Below are 16,123 nucleotides of genomic sequence, written 5' to 3' on the forward strand. Positions count from 1 at the left end.
TGCGGGAGGGCGTGTACCCGTCCCCGATAGGCCTACTGGGCGTGGTCTTCCTTCGAGGTGTCTAGGACAACCCCTCTCGGGCGGGGGAAGGCGCTCCCCGGCTACGCCGCTTTGGGCATACCAGCCGGGCCACGCCCACCCCGCCCAAAAATGGCTTCCCGGGAGGTTCGGGCCCCCATCCATACGTTCGGGGGGACCGAGCGGTCGACCCTTTCCATATGGCCGGGATGCCCGCCACCCCCTCCCAACACATATCCCCAAGGATGGGAAGTCGGACAATAGTTGAACTTTTGGAAGACGGGAGGGAGTCACCCTCCCGGCCGTATTTATTAAAATATGAAACAAAATTTAAAACATTAAATAAAAGTTTCATCATTATGCATTATGTACAATTTGACATTTATTACATTTCGATGCAGTCATGTACTTTTGGCTAACATCCTGAAAATGCATACACTCTAATTCAAATTGTACATCCTAGCATTAAGGGCCAACGGCAAGGTCTTAACCGGTGTCAGATCCCTACTACCAAACTCCCGCCCTCACCGTGTGAGCGGCGCATGCGCAGAGGGCTCTACCCTCATTGCCAACTGTAACTTCCCTTGTCGTGGTGGGGGCCCCCTTTCTACTCGACGCCATCTTAAGGGTCGTCCGAGTTCCCGTATGAGGTCTCTGTAGGAAGGACAGCGTGGACTCTCCCCCCCAACCCCACACTCTCTATCCGCCGTCGCGGATATCCGGCCCCCGGGAAATTAGTCAGGAGGGGCATTTAACCGCCTCCCCCCCTGGGAGGGGCCCATGGCCATCTCCCCCTAGGCGCCCCATCCTTAGTGGGTGCCGCCTCCCCGTGGAAGGGGTCAATGGCCGTCTTCCCCCGGGCGCTCCCATCCATTGTGGGTGGCACCCCACTCTAGGGACCTTTAAATTCCTGCTCACCGATCATGACCTTACCGCCACAGACCGGATAGTTGACCGACTATCCGGTCCCCCCAACTCCTCCTATCGGTCATGCTTCCTCAAACCTCTCAGCCATGCAACAAAATCTCCTATTAGTAAATCATTCCCCTCCCTGGACAGGTGAACTCCATCGTTCAGATACATATGATCACCCCGGATACACCCATGAGGAATGACATGCAACTGTGCAGAACGGAACAGTCTATTAATCTTATTGTTGACCCGTTTAACTGAATGGTTCAGAGCTGACACCGAAAGGCCCCCCTGCCACCTCCTTCTAGGAATCATGTGGGACCAGGCAATCGTGCACCCCGGGACTCTTTTAGCCAACCAGCTAACAGCCGACAAGATTCGTTCAAGCAACACTCGTCTACCCAGTGTCACCAAATCGTTGCCACCCAGGTGTACTATGACTATAGATGGCGGTGACCTATGCCGCCCTAAAAGTCCCTCGAAAAATGACTCAAATTTGTCAAAAACGAGCCCACCTTTCCCATGGAAAGCCACTCTGAACCCGTATTCCCCAGGTGCGTGAATCGCGTCACCTTCCATGAATATGTCACCGGCGCGCCTCACGTATGAGTGGCCCACGACCCATACCATCCTCTCCCCAGTCGGTGATCTCTGACCGCTGGTCTCTTGATGTAGGGTCGACCTCCAATTCCGCCCTGCATGGCAGGCCCGCGAAACTGCAAAGTAAACAAAAGACAGAAAACGTGAGTGCATGTCAATTGATCACTTACAACATGTGCAATCGCACATACCTCTTGAAGCAATTCGAGGACCAACGGCCCAATTGTTTCACTTCCTCGGCACTCTGACCCCTGGCTGTAGCCTCTGTAGCAGCCCCTATCCTAAAGGAGTGGGTCCCAAAATCGCACGAGTCCATGCCCGCGTCAGCGATTGCCAGTGCCAGCACCCTCTGAAACTGAAATCTCGTCAGTGGGGTGCCATCCTTGTGTCTGAGCAAGCTCCCCCCCCAAGCGGCCGCCCTTAGCGCCAAATAGTCTTCCACACACCTCAACGGGCAGACGGGGGACCCATGCTTGCGCTGTACGACCACACTATCTCCCATAGCCCCCTGGTCGGTCTTGGACCTGGCTATCATGATTACCATCGAATCACCCCTTATCTGGATGTGATCCCTGCACAAACCTCCCTCCATCTCTCTCTTGTTCCTTGCAACAAGCTCGCTCACCCTCATGGCCCCATGAAATGCCAATGTGAACGCTGCCCGGAACAGAACTGCTTCGTAATGGGAGGAACACGTCTCGTCCAGCTTTGCTAAAAGCAGAGACAGTCTGTCTAAGCCAATCGGGTGCCTCGTATCTCTCTTGCAACCCTCAAGGCGCTGCCAGCCGCGAAGGGCTTTCTTCACCAAAAAAGAACCTGTAGGATCTTTTATGCCATGTACCTGGGCCATGAAGGAAATGGCCGCCCTATGCCTACCGGCCGTTGCCACTGATCGACCCTCCCTGTGTAGTGCAACCAGGTACCCCAGGAAGGATTCCTCCTGACCCCAATGCAGACTCCCTACGGGACCCAAATATGTGCAATAGGAACGAAACGCTCCTTCGTATGCTTTCCTTGTCCTGGGGGCTAGACTCGCTGCCACGAGGTCTTGTAATCCGAGGCACCGATTAGCCACATTGCTTCTGGGAATGGTGCTGCCTCTAGGTCTGCTGTGGGCAGATAACCCCTGAATGCCTGCATATGTGAACGAGAGAGTGCATCAGCCGCATGATTCAGTACACCTGGCACATGTTTCGCCCTGAACAGTACATTCAATCTCATGCACAGCAGCACAATCTCTTTCAACAATCTCAAAATCATTTTGCAGCGTGCTGCCTGTTGGTTAATACAATCTACGACAGTCATATTGTCAGACCAAAACACCACTGAGCGGCCCCTGAAGTCATCAGCCCATGTCATCAGAGCAACCCAGATGGGGAATAACTCCAGGAACCCAATGTTACCTGTGAGGCCGTCGGAGTGCCACCATGTTGGCCATGTCTGTGCCGACCATCGATCACCTAAGATGGCGCCAAAACCCACGCTCCCTGCCGAGTCGGTCCATAGACCTAATTCCTCCGAAGACTCTGGCGGGGAGCTCCAGACGACTCGACCGTTGAAGTCCGCCAGAAATGCCAACCAAATCCGCATATCCTGGCGAACCTCTCCAGACAGTCTCGTACGGTGGTGAGCCTCTTTGAGACCACCCATAGCCTGCGCGATAGAGCGCGAAAACGGGCGGGCCATAGGAATCACTCTTAAGGCAAAATTAAGCTGACCCACTGTTTGTTGTAACTGGTGCAGGGTCACTTTCTTCCCGCCCAGACATTGCATCAAGGAAGCCCGGAACTTTGTCACTTTGTCTACTGGTAGTCGGAAACACCCCTCCACAGAATCGAGCTCAATACCCAGAAACTCCAGTGAAGTAGATGGTCCGACCGTCTTACCTGGTGCCAGTGGGACACCGAATTCATTCATGAGGATGCAGAAATCATACAGCGCCTGTGCGCAATTCATATCACCGGCTGCCCCCAAAAACAGAAAATCATCCAGATAATGCATAACATGTCTATGCCCTGTGGCCTCTGTAAATGCCCATTCCAAAAAACAGCTAAACATCTCGAAATATGCACATGAAATGGAACAACCCATGGGCATGCATTTATCCATGTAATAATTACCCTGAAATGCAAAACCTAGCAGGCGCTGATCCTGCGGGTGAACCGGAAGCAACCGGAATGCTGATTCGATATCACATTTCGCCATCAGCGCCCCAGGGCCTAGGTGGTTCAATATGGCCACGGCATCGTCGAACGATGCGTATCGTACCGAACAAACTTCTGGGTCTATGGCATCATTCACCGAGGAACCCCTGGGAGCAGAAAGGTTATGTATGAGTCTAAACTCCCCCGGATCTTTCTTCGGGACAACCCCTAACGGGGAACATATGAAATCGGCCACCGGCGGGCAGGAAAAGGGGCCAGCCACTCTTCCGAAACTGACTTCTTTTGCTATTTTCTTTTCTGCCACACTTGGGTTGTGCTGTACCGATAACTGGTTTCTACAAAAGGAATTCCCCCGAACTTCCCCCACCGGGATGTGGAAGCCATGTAAGAATCCCTTCCTCAACACCCCAGCGGACACATGATCAGGGTATTTGTTTAACCACGGAATCATAACCATGAGATCAACGGGTGTCGGCAATCGGTTACAAAGGTCCACCTCACTCCTGTTTAGGTCCTTCTTTCCCACCCGTCCCGCCATTCTTTGATCTACATGCACTTTCCGGGTGTGAGGAATTCCCACAGCCGGCACACACATGCTTAAACTTGCATGTCCCCTGCGGTCTGTTACAATTGCCTCGATTGAATCCCCAACAGACCCCTCCTTGTCCGCCCTTCCCGCCAACTCTAGGCTGATAGCCCCCACCTGTGCCTGCTCGAAAGGGCACCCCGGGCTTTTGGCGGACAACTCCGGACCCGCTCCCGCCTGGCGAGGACGTACCTGTCACCCCTGGCAGGAGTTGCTTGTGCCATGACACCGAGTCCAAACAATCCCAAGACAGAGAAGCATCATATTCCTTTGCTTTACGGAACTTCATGTCATAGCCTTTCCATTCTTCCCCCTCATACATTGAATAAAATTCCATAATGCGATTCTGATAGCAAACCAACTCAGTCATAACATCAGGTTTACGTTCCCCCATAACTGCGGTAAATATAGAGAAGGCCTTAACCCAGTTCGTCACCGTCTCTTCCACCCTGAACTCGGCCATCTTGGCGCGCCATACACTAGGGTGCCACAAATCTTTCTGCGTTTTAGCATACTCCATCTCACGATGGTCCGTTAACAAAGAAAACATGTTGACATACTTGTCTCCCCATATTAACTCTTTTGTGGCCAAGGGAACGTGCTGTGCAACCTTTTCCCGCCTTGAGGGTATCGAGCCCTCCCCCACCATTGGCAATGCGAGCTTACCCGGATCGGCTATTGTTGCCGCCGCCTTTTCTTGACCAGCTGCTGGTACTCCTGGCGCCACCTGTGGGGGAACAAGAGGAACACTCACCTTCGCGACATCTCTCGATTGCCGCAACTGCTTCATTAACACTCTGGCTTCTTCGGCCGGATCTCCCGGGGTCGCTGTGCCCCCCACCTTTGTTTTAAGCCATGCGGTCAACTGTGCGGCCAATTCTGGGGGCATATCATCATCCTCGGTCGAGGTGATCACCACTGGGATAGGCTGACCTAAAACTGGTTCCTGAACCGGGTTACCAGCCGGTACTAGGGGGACGATGGTCGGCACCTCTGGTGCCGGGACCCCCGCCGAGACTGCCCTTTCTTTGACCCGCTTCCCTCTTAACCCGGGAACCACTCCCGGCAAGGCCGGGCCTATTACCTTTTTCGGCTGACCTGGGTCGTTCATTGCAGCCAATTGTTTCTTTACCTCCGCCAAACCTCTACCGAGCGATTGGACTTGACCGAGCTTTCGGTCCATACAAGCCATCCGGTTCGACAACAGGCGTAACACCTTCTCCATCTCGGAACCCTTTCCTGCTTGCTTGCTAGGCATGGTTTCGAGTCCTCCGCCTGTAGTCGATCCACGAGGTCCTGAAATCCGTGTCGAACTGAAAGAGAAAAAACAGGATTACCTTTTTTTTTTAAATTACTCGTTTTCGCCCAACGTGGGGCTCGAACCCACGACCCTGAGTTTAAGAGTCTCATGCTCTACCGACTGAGCTAGCCGGGCTCCCTTCAAAATTGCTGCTTGTTCCGTCGAGGGCTCACGAGCAACGAGTGGGTGCAGCCTTCCGATCCGAGGAACAAGAGGACGATCTTCTGGATTCCCGCTCCTTTATCCTTCTGCGGGAGGGCGTGTACCCGTCCCCGATACGCCTACTGGGCGTGGTCTTCCTTCGAGGTGTCTAGGACAACCCCTCTCGGGCGGGGGAAGGCGCGCCCCGGCTACGCCGCTTTGGGCATACCAGCCGGGCCACGCCCACCCCGCCCAAAAATGGCTTCCCGGGAGGTTCGGGCCCCCATCCATACGTTCGGTGGGACCGAGCGGTCGCCCCTTTCCAATTTCTTTACTCAAGATGGAGGTCTCTGTGTATAACTACGCCGACGACCTTCAACTTGTTTTTGACCTCACCCCTGCTCCTGACACTCTCTCCAAATTCCAATCTGTTCTTATTTTTATCTCCGACTGGATTAACCAAAATTCTCTCAAGCTTAACCCTGACAAAACGGAGCTGGTCCTGACAGGTGGTGCCAATAGTCCATGGACATCTGCCTTCTGGCCTCCCTCCTTCGGCCCTCCTCCGGCTCCCTCTGGGTCAGTCAGGACCCTGGGCATCAAAATCAGCCAGGACCTCTCCATGCGTCCCCAGGTCAGCTCTGTTGTTTCATCCTATTTTCTCTCCCTTAGGATTATCCGCAAGATCTCCTGTTTTTTTCTGCTGATGCTCTTAAAATATTTGTCCTGGCCATGATTCTTTCACGGTTAGACTGTGGGAATTGCCTTTACGTGGGCATCCCTGCCTACGAGCTTCGGCGCCTTCAGACCATCCGGAACCAGGCTGCCCGCCTCATTCATCGGCTTCCCAAATCAACCCCATCACTTTTCCGTTCACACAATCACCCAACACAAACTCCTGGATGCCTGGAGATTATGTAACCCTACTACCCGTGAATGCACTTTTCTCCCGCCCATCACACCCAATCAAGAATTGACAATTTTTTTATATCCCATAATGTATCCCAAGCCCTTATGAATGCAGAGATTGGCTCCATCTTACTATCTGATCATGCCCCCATTTCCATCCAAAAGAGATGGGGCTTTAATAATACCCTCCTTTTAGACTCCGTATTTATTTCCTCCTTCACTACTTTTTTTGATGAATTTTTTCTACTTAATCAGGCTGATTCTATGCCTTTTTCAAGCAATCAATCAATCAATCAATCAATAAATCAGAGTACTTGTAAAGCACGCTACTTACCCATGAGGGTCTCAACGCGCTGTGGGGAGGGGTTGCCGCTACTGCTCGAAGAGCCAGGTCTTGAGGAGTCTTCGGAGGCAGACAGGTCGAGGAGGATAAGGGCTGATGTTTCGACGTTGTCTAGTTGGCGCCTGATGTCGTCTGTGGTGGTGATGAGGGCAGTCTCGGTGCTGTGGTTTCGTCTGAACCCGGACTGGGACGGGTCCAAGGTGTTGTTGTCTTCCAGGTGGCGGGCCAGTTGCATGTTGTACGATTTTTTCGATGACCTTCACCGGGAACGGGAGCAGGGAGATGGGTCGGAAGTTCTTGAGGTCCTTGGGGTCCGCCTTGGGCATCTTGAGGAGGGCGTTGATTTCGGCGTGTTTCCAGCTTTCCGGGAATGTCGCTGTTTCGAAGGAGATGTTGATGACCTTCCGTAGTTGGGGTGCAATGACAGTGTCTGCTTTGTTGAATAAGTGGTGTGGGCACGGGTCTGACGGAGATCCTGAGTGGATGGAGTTCATGACCTTGCGTGTCTTGTCGTCATTGATGTTGGACCAGGAGTTCAGGCGGTTGGCGCTGGTGGTGTTCACAGGGGAGGTGGGGTCTGGCATAGTCGGGCGGTCATGGTGTTGAAGCTGTCATGGATGTCAGCGATCTTGCGGTGGAAGAAGATGGCCAGTGAGTTTCACAGTTCTTGTGAGGGCGGTATGTTGTTGGCATTGGCGCTGGGGTTGGAGAGTTCCTTTACAATGCTGAAAAGCTCTTTGCTGTCATGTGCATTGTTATCCAGGTGGTCTTTGAAGGAGGATCTCTTGGCTAATCTGATGAGGTGGTGATGTCTGTGGGTGGCGTCCTTGTGGGCTGTGTGGTTGTCCGGAGTGCGTTCATGAAGCCATATCTTCTACAGTTTCCGGCATGCATGTTTGGAGGTCTGCAGCTCGTCGGTGAACCAGGTGGCTCTCTTGCTGGCATGGTTGTTGGAGGGTTTCTTGAGTGGGGCGAGGGTGTTGGCGCAGTCGTCGATCCACTGTCTGCGGTTGCGGGCTGCAGTGTCTGGGTTGGTGGGGTCGGTGGGTGGGTTTTGGGCGAGGGTGGTGATCAGCTGGTCTTCGGTGACTTTGCTCCATCAGCGGCGAGGTAGCTGTTGGGTGCGGTGGTGCGTGGTTGGTTTATTGAAGGTGAAATGGATGCAGCGGTGGTCAGTCTAGTGGAGTTCAGTGGTGTGGTAGAAGGTTACGTGGGTGCCTGTGGAGAAGACGGGGTCGAGTGTGTGGCCAGCGGCTTGGGTGGGTGCGGTGACAAGTTGTCTGAGGCCAAGGTTGGCGAGGTTGGCGATCAGGGTGGCAGAGTTGGCGTCGTTGTTGTTCTCGAGGTGGAAATTCAGGTCCCCGAGTAGGATGTAGTCTGTGGAGGCGAGTGCGTGGGTGCTGGTGAGGTCAGCAATGGAGTCCGGAGGGTCTGTAGATGAGTGTTCCTCTGAGGGTGGTGTTGGGGTCGGTGTGGATCTGGAAGTGCAGGTGTTCGGCGGTGTTGAGGGTGTTTTCTGCGTGGGTGGCTACCTTGAGGGTGGACTTGTGGACGATGGCTATTCCTCCTCCGATTCCTGCGGGTGATCTTGTAGCCGTCCGGGATTGCTATGGCGATGTCAGGCGCCGAGGAGTCGTTCCACCAGGTCTCGGTCAGGAAGGCCACGTCTGGAGCGAAGGTGTCGAGCAGATCCCAGAGCTCGACGGCGTGTTTGCGTGAGGAGCGGGTGTTGAGCAGTATGCAGCGGAGGTGGTTGGGTCCAGTCCTTGGAGGCTTGGTGGCTCTGTCGCAGGTGAAGCTGCAGGTGTGGCAGGAGAAAGGTCCGTGAGTCCGTTTCGGGGCGTCTTGGAAGCAGGTGTGGTTTCGGCCGGCGTTGAGTGGGTAGAGGGTGCTGGCATTGTAGCAGAGTCTGGTGTTGTGGCGTTCGTGGGGTGCAGGGGTTCTGGTGCTGGGCGTGGTCCAGGCGCGGACGGGCACAGACGGGCTTGCCTTTGGCACACCAGCGGCGCGCCCGCTGCGCAGCAGCCGCGCACCGGCCTCCATAAGAAGGGGATAGGGAGGGGGGAGCAGCGGGGAGGCGGGAGCAGGGTGGCCAATGGGGAGCAGGGGGGCGGGCCCGCAGGGACGCAGCACCGGGAAGGAGCGGGATACGGCGGGAAAACAGGAGTGCGGCAGGGAGCAGGTACGAGGCAGCTGGCGGCCGTGTGGTGGCCTGGGGAGCGACCTGCCAGTGAGCAGGGTCAGAGGTTTGCGATGCCTTTAAAGCCTCAGCCAGAGATTTCATCATTGGTTACTGGCTAAGAAACGTAAAATAGCCTGCAAACATACTACTGACCTTTTTTCTGAGATAAAGAGACGGGAGCAATCCTATTATTCCTCTAATTCGCAAGAGTGTTTATCTGCTCTTACAAAAGCTAAGCTTCAGTTCAATAAGGAGTCCACTGATAATGCGTCTTCGTATTTATTAAAGTCTAGTGCAAAATGTTATGGTGGAAATAATAAAGCAGGGAACATTTTAGCTAATTATCCGAAGATTAAACACAATAAGCTAAATTTTGACTTTATTTATGACGAACATTCCATCATAAAATTGCAATACACGGACATATTAACTACATTTTCCCTATTCTACAAATCATTATATACTGCAGAAACCCATCCAACAGACTATATATATTAGATAATTTTTTTTTCCATTATTCCAAAACTTGCACATAATCCTTCAGATCTATCTCCTTTAGAATCAAACCTCACATAACAGGAACTTAATGACGCCCTTAAACACCTTAAGTAAGATAAAGCACCAGGACCAGATGGTTTCACAGTTGAGTTTTTTTCTTTGTTTCTCCAAACTGTTACTCCCTAAACTACTTTTTTTGGTAAACTCTTTTGGTTCCCCGATAGAATCCACAGGTTCTTTTTCTGAAGCTCATATATGTCTCATTCCCAAAGAAGGTTAAGACCCAAAATCTTGTAAAAATTACAGACCCATTTCCTTGGTAAACATTGATTATAAAAATGTTCCAAAGCCTTAGCCCTTTATTTTGAATCATTTTTACCAGATTTATTGTGTAAAGAACAATCAGGCATCGTCAAAGGCCACTACATCACAGATAACACACGACTCTTCTTTGACATTCTATTCAAGCCTTCCCATCTAACACAGTCCCTTGCAGCAATAGTGTTAGATGCCAAAAAAACATTCAACAGAGTTGACTGGCCATATCTTTTCTATGCCCTCAGATGGTTTGGTTTAGGCCCCAAGTTTATATCCCTCATTTCCATTCTCTACTCAAATCCTCGCGCTGCTATCTGCGCAAATGGTTTAATCTCCTCATTTTTTGATTTAGGTAGAGGTGTACACCAAGGTTGCCCTTTATTTCCCTTCCTTTTTAATTTAGCGCTAGAGCCTTTTCTTTCAAGAATTCGTCTAAACAAGGATATACACGGATTGGAGATCAAAGAGACTCATATCAAACTCGCAGCGTATGCTGACGACATTTTGCTTTTTATCTCACAGCCCAATGCGTCTATACCTGCTTTTTTATCAAAAGTGCACTCCTTCTCTTCTATTCCGGTTACAAACTAAATACCAATAAATACGAGATCCTGCCCCTCAATAAATATATCTTTAGGGATGATTTTGCACCTTCTCACTTTATATGGAATCCGAAGCATATCAAATATTCAGGGTCACATTTTACGTCCTCAATCTCCGATACAGTAGCTTTCTGTATGAATGAATGCACTCAGAATATTTCTGAACTAACTACGAAATGGCATCCTCTTTAATTGTCTTGGTGGGGTCTCCTCGATACGATAAAGATGATGCTTTCCCCTATAGTTTTATTCACGATTTCCAATATCCAAGTCCCTATACGTGCTAAAATGTTAAAAAAATTAATTCCATTCTTTCCTCCTTTCTATGGAATAACAAGAAAGCTTGAATGTCTTTATCCAAATTAATTTGCCCTAAATCTGAAGGGGGAGTCAATTTCCGTAATATTTCTATATATCATAGATCCTTCCTTCTTCGCCAATCCTCATATTGGTTGGACGATTCCATCATTGATTGCCCTTTATGGACCTTAGTTGAGAGCTTATTTTTATCCCCTTTTTCATTTCAAGAGTATCTCTCTTTTTCTCGCAAACCACAATGTCTTTCCACTCCTATCCTTAAACTCACATCTTTGCTTTTGGGATCAAATTCTTCCTTATTACATGGCAACTTTGATTCCTTTCTTAACTCAACAATTTTGCATAAAAACTCTCTGCTAATACGCAATAAACATTTTTACTGGAAGACTTGGAGGCAAAAAGGTTTAATTTGGGTTCACCAATTATTTTCTCGTTCACAAATGATACCTTTCCCTTTACTCAGCCAGCTGTTTGACCTACCTCCTTCCTTTCTTTCTTAATATAACTTTCTAAGGAAGACTCTACTAGATACTTATGCTTAGCTTGCCATTACACCTGTTGCTGTACATACTATTACGCTACCTGATAGTCTCCACACTCTCCTACGTACCAGACTTAAAGCCTGCACTCTTTACACTCACTTATGCTGCCCTAGTTACGCCAGACAAAAATCTAAAATAGAGACTGCACGGGAACAGGATTTGGGATCCTCGTGGCCTGGGTCCTTTTGGGGAAGTATTTGGACAAAGATACGCAAATCCTCAAGAGCTGCTAATATAAGGCAAACACTGTTTTTTATTTACAATAGACTTTTATTGTGCCCACATTCCCTAAATAAACCATTTCCCTCGACATCGGACATCTGTTGGACATGTTCCTCCCCGAATGCTGATTTGCTCCATCTGTTGTTTTCTTGCTCTTTTTGCATAAGTTTTGGAAATGTGTATGGTCTCAGGTTAATTGAATTTTTTGTACCAATTTCACTTTTTCAGTTAATCACGTGTTTTTGGAAAGTCTTCTCATATTTGGAACAACTACCCTTCTAAGGTTAAAATTATTGATTTGCTATTGGCAGTTGCCTTCTAACAAATTGCTAGCAATTGGAAAAACTTCACCAAAATCTTGTATCAGGCTTGGTGGTATGCCATCTGCCATAATCATAGGTTTGATACTTCCTTTGTGTACCCTATATCTCTGGCGACACAACCTCTGAATTTATGGTCACCTGTTACACTATATATTGATGCAAGTGCCAAAAGCTCTCTTTTGCTGAAGCCATGTCAACAAGAAGTCCTTAAACCACCTTGATTCCCCTGATTATTCCTTTGTTGTATTGAGACATTAGCTGTACTTCTTTTTCACCTTTTTGAATATTATTTTTTATTATTTTATATTGCTCCAATTCATGTATTACTCAGACGAGCCTCTTTGTATTGTGATGACCTGTGCTTCATTTTATTTATTGTGTGTTGACACCTTTATTTTGTTTATTAAAATTATTTTTGAACTTAGAACACATATGTGGTACTGGTTGCGAGGCTGAACATGGAAAGGCATCCCGGCTGGTGGATGGCGATGTTGGGTGCAGACTGGTTTGTCTTTGAAGTGCTGTTGGCCCACCTTTCTTGGAGTAATCAAATGGAAGGTCTGCATTGGAGTTTACACAGTCCTCATGGTCTTTAAGTGTACCCTGCTTCAATTGGAGGCTTTGTTGGTTATGTTAGTGTGCCTTCATAGGCATTTTCGGTTTTCTTCTTGAGGAATGTGTGCATTTTGTTCAGGGTTGTGCTGTCTTATTGCAACTGTGCTTCATTCCGGTTTGCCTCCTCCCTTCTGATGGTTTTGTTGCTGTTTAGTAGTCACATTGCATGAGTGTATTGCAGCCCAATGTTTGTAGGCACTGGTATCCGAGTGAATCTTTTTAGTCTTGATGAAAGTTCCAGATGATTAACAGTATAGTGCTAAAACATGTCAACCCCACTCTGATAACATGCGCATAACATTATGAGTGTGCTAAAAAAATGTCATTTAACATAACAGAAACGTTCTATGGAGGTTTCAGGTCTCAGGATAGCAATACAAATTACTCTGAGAAACTGCAAATCCACACACAACCCACTACTGGATGCATGTCTCTTGAACAGGACTTATTTAGGATAACTGAAAAAGTATTGTGCAATCTTGGAGTTAATTCGAAACTGTAAATACCTGAACCATAGATCTAATTTTCAATAAATAATCTGTGATTAATAATTGTTTAATTCAAAACATAGACTTCTGTAAACCTAGACCATTAGCTGTCTGAGTGGCAGGTTGTGTGCCTTATGTGTATATTAGTATTTAAGAATCTTTTAAATCCTAGAAACTATGGACCAGATTTACAAAGAAGTGTTGCAACGTAGCACAGCGCAGTAAGCACGTTGCTGTGCTGTGTTACATCACCTAGAGACAGCAGAACTGAACCATACCTTTAAAGAAATGGCACAGCTCTGCTCCCCCATGCGCTGGAGTGCTTTGTGATGCCTAACGTCAAAACAGGTACTCTTACATCATAGTGAAAGGGTGTCTGCATTGTGGTCAGTATCGTTTTTGACCCGGAAGTGGTATCTACCTGCTAAATAACTATAGTTCAAGTCTATTTGCTCTTTGTGTATGTGCTGCAGAATGCAGCAAACATGCAAAGAGGAAGTAAAGAGGAGAAATAAAGAAATTTCTCATTATGCCAGCCTGAGGCAGGTGCACCACTTTGACACATATCCTTATCTGCTAGTCTTTGTAAGTATGGGTTTGCAACAAATTCCATGGGTGGATGACGGAAACGACCATGCACTACCCATGGAACTCAAATAGGTATTTGCTTTGCTTTTGAAATGCCAAGAAGGATTTTGCGTTGCGTTGATGTTAAAAAATGAATGCAAACCTGACGCAAAATCTGCACCTATATTCTTAAGTGCATCATTTGATCTTTAGTGCACAGTTTTTTATTATCATGATTTCATACATTATGCAATAACAAATCGAAATGGAATTTTATTTTTAAATTAATAAACATAATGGCTTTTGCTTTTTCTGGGCTAAATAGGGATTTCTTCTCATCATTGTCATCTCACTCTGGCTACTTAAAATTCCTCACTAAGCAACAGTTTTCAATGAATTGACAAATTTACATTCGATTTGTTTTGAAAAATGCGATTTGGTACTTTCAATGACTGCATCACTTTTTAGGGCTTGTACCAGTAACAACAACAAAGGTTTTAGTGCAACGGCCATGCACAGTGAAATATTTCTATACAAAGCAATCAATCTTTCAAAAATATTTACGGGGGGCCATTTAATGTTCCTGTAGCATGTCTTCACCTCCAACAATCCACTCGTAATAGGATTAACTAATTAATATGTTTGTGTCTATTTGTTTAGAATATATAAGGATTGTGACCACTGTCAACAAAGTGATTATCAATGTATTGGATGAAAATCTTTCATTTTACTCCTAAATAAAACTGATGGTTTATTCCTGCCACATTCAGCTATAGTCTTTCCTCCACATTCTAAAGGCCTTCATTCTCTGGTTACAAGTGTGCTGATTCCTTCAACACTAGAATATTACAGTGGCATGGATCTTGGGCTTCGAAAGACCCTGCAGAATGAAGCAGATAAATTGGTCATCAGAAGCCAGTGGCACAGTGCCTTACCACCTCATAAAGACCCAGTGGCACAGTACCTTACCACCTGGGCTAGCATGGCTCCTTTGGTTGCCTATTGAGTAACACATCAAATTTAAAGCCCTCCGTGTGGTGTACAAGGCAGTCCAGGCGATATGGGCAGAGTTTTCTTACCAAGCGAAGTAATCTCCATCAGGCTATGTACATTTACACTCTACAGGACATGGTCTGCTACACCTTCTTGGAAAGCTCAAATTGGTGAAAGTGCCCTTGGAGGTGCAAAGAGAGGACATTTGGAACTCCCTGCCTTAGTTCCTCTAATGACACCTAACCACAGGAAGCACACCTATTGTTTTGAAAAAATTTAAAGGCATGGTTTCTCCTCTGGGCTAGCCAGATTCATTGATGGATGTGGAGGTTTTGGGTTCTGTTTTGGAGCTCATTGAAGCCTTCGATTATGGGAAAATACTAAAAATAAAATAAACTAATGAACTGATGCCTCTTCTGAGGATTAAAACCAGGTATCACTAAGGCATTGGACCATCTCAAGTATTAGTGGTGCTTCAGTCATCAAAGTTCTTTGACTTTTGTTTTAAACTACACCGGTAACAGGTCCACGCCATTATTTCTTGAAGCAGATTGACTCTTGTGATCAGTCATTGGATGGATGGTGGCTAAGTAATACATGAGCAAGCCCCATGACTCAAGGAGCAGCCTCTCCTTACTATGGCTGTTTTACGCAGGTGTGGGATTCATGTGTTCTATATTGGCCGGACAAAAAACAAAAGCTAAAACTAACTGCAGCAGTAAATTTAAGTAATTTGTGTGGTTCACACAGGTGGTGATTTAGCATATAAATTAACATCTCACGAATGCCAAGTGCACCAGCAACCGTCACCATGTGGTTTGAGGAGACATTGCAGCAGTTGAAGATACCATGTTCCACTGTATACCAGCAGCTGTGTTGGCCACTTCAGCAAGATGTGCTGCAGCAAAACACATCCTCTGATCAGACACACAGTTGCAGGGTGCAGTAATGTTACTAGATATGACCATCGTACATTTACCCGTGATAAAATAAAGTATTACTATGATTAGTAGACAATATATGAGTTAATTATTGCAAAGTCTGGGGTTCAAGAAAGAATAAGTCAAATTAACCTGCAAGCTAGATTAGTGCAGCACATAAATATCAATTAACCAAAAGGCCAGGGGTAGCAGAAGTGACATCACACACCATTTGAACTTTATGTTCACTCAGTCACATGCTTACATATACACACACAATCACACATACACACACTCCCACATAAACACACTCTCACCTGCAAGCATGCACACAACATATATTTAAAAGTATTTTCTACTTACCTCAGCTGTCAGAGAGGACTTATTCAAGCTAGTTGTACTCTTTTTTTATTATACTAATAGTGAATAGTATAATACTATTCATTATTTGTTCAATACAAAAGTTACAAAAAAACAATGAGATGTCCATAAGAGGGCAAGCTGTCCCTTTGTTCCTGGCACTGATTTGGCCATCTCTGATTCCAGGGGTGGTAAATGCAA

At 47.5% G+C, this 16,123-nt stretch overlaps 1 non-coding gene across 1 annotated transcript; it reads right to left on the minus strand.

The window, feature by feature from the left end:
- Positions 1–5,643: 5,643 nt before the first annotated feature.
- TRNAK-CUU (transfer RNA lysine (anticodon CUU)) lies at positions 5,644–5,716 on the minus strand. Its single transcript has one exon. It is a non-coding gene; the product is annotated as a tRNA-Lys (tRNA).
- Between the last annotated feature and the right edge of the window lie 10,407 nt (positions 5,717–16,123).

This window comes from Lissotriton helveticus, chromosome 10, assembly GCF_964261635.1.
Source record: "Lissotriton helveticus chromosome 10, aLisHel1.1, whole genome shotgun sequence".
NCBI classification, from domain to species: Eukaryota; Metazoa; Chordata; class Amphibia; order Caudata; family Salamandridae; genus Lissotriton; species Lissotriton helveticus.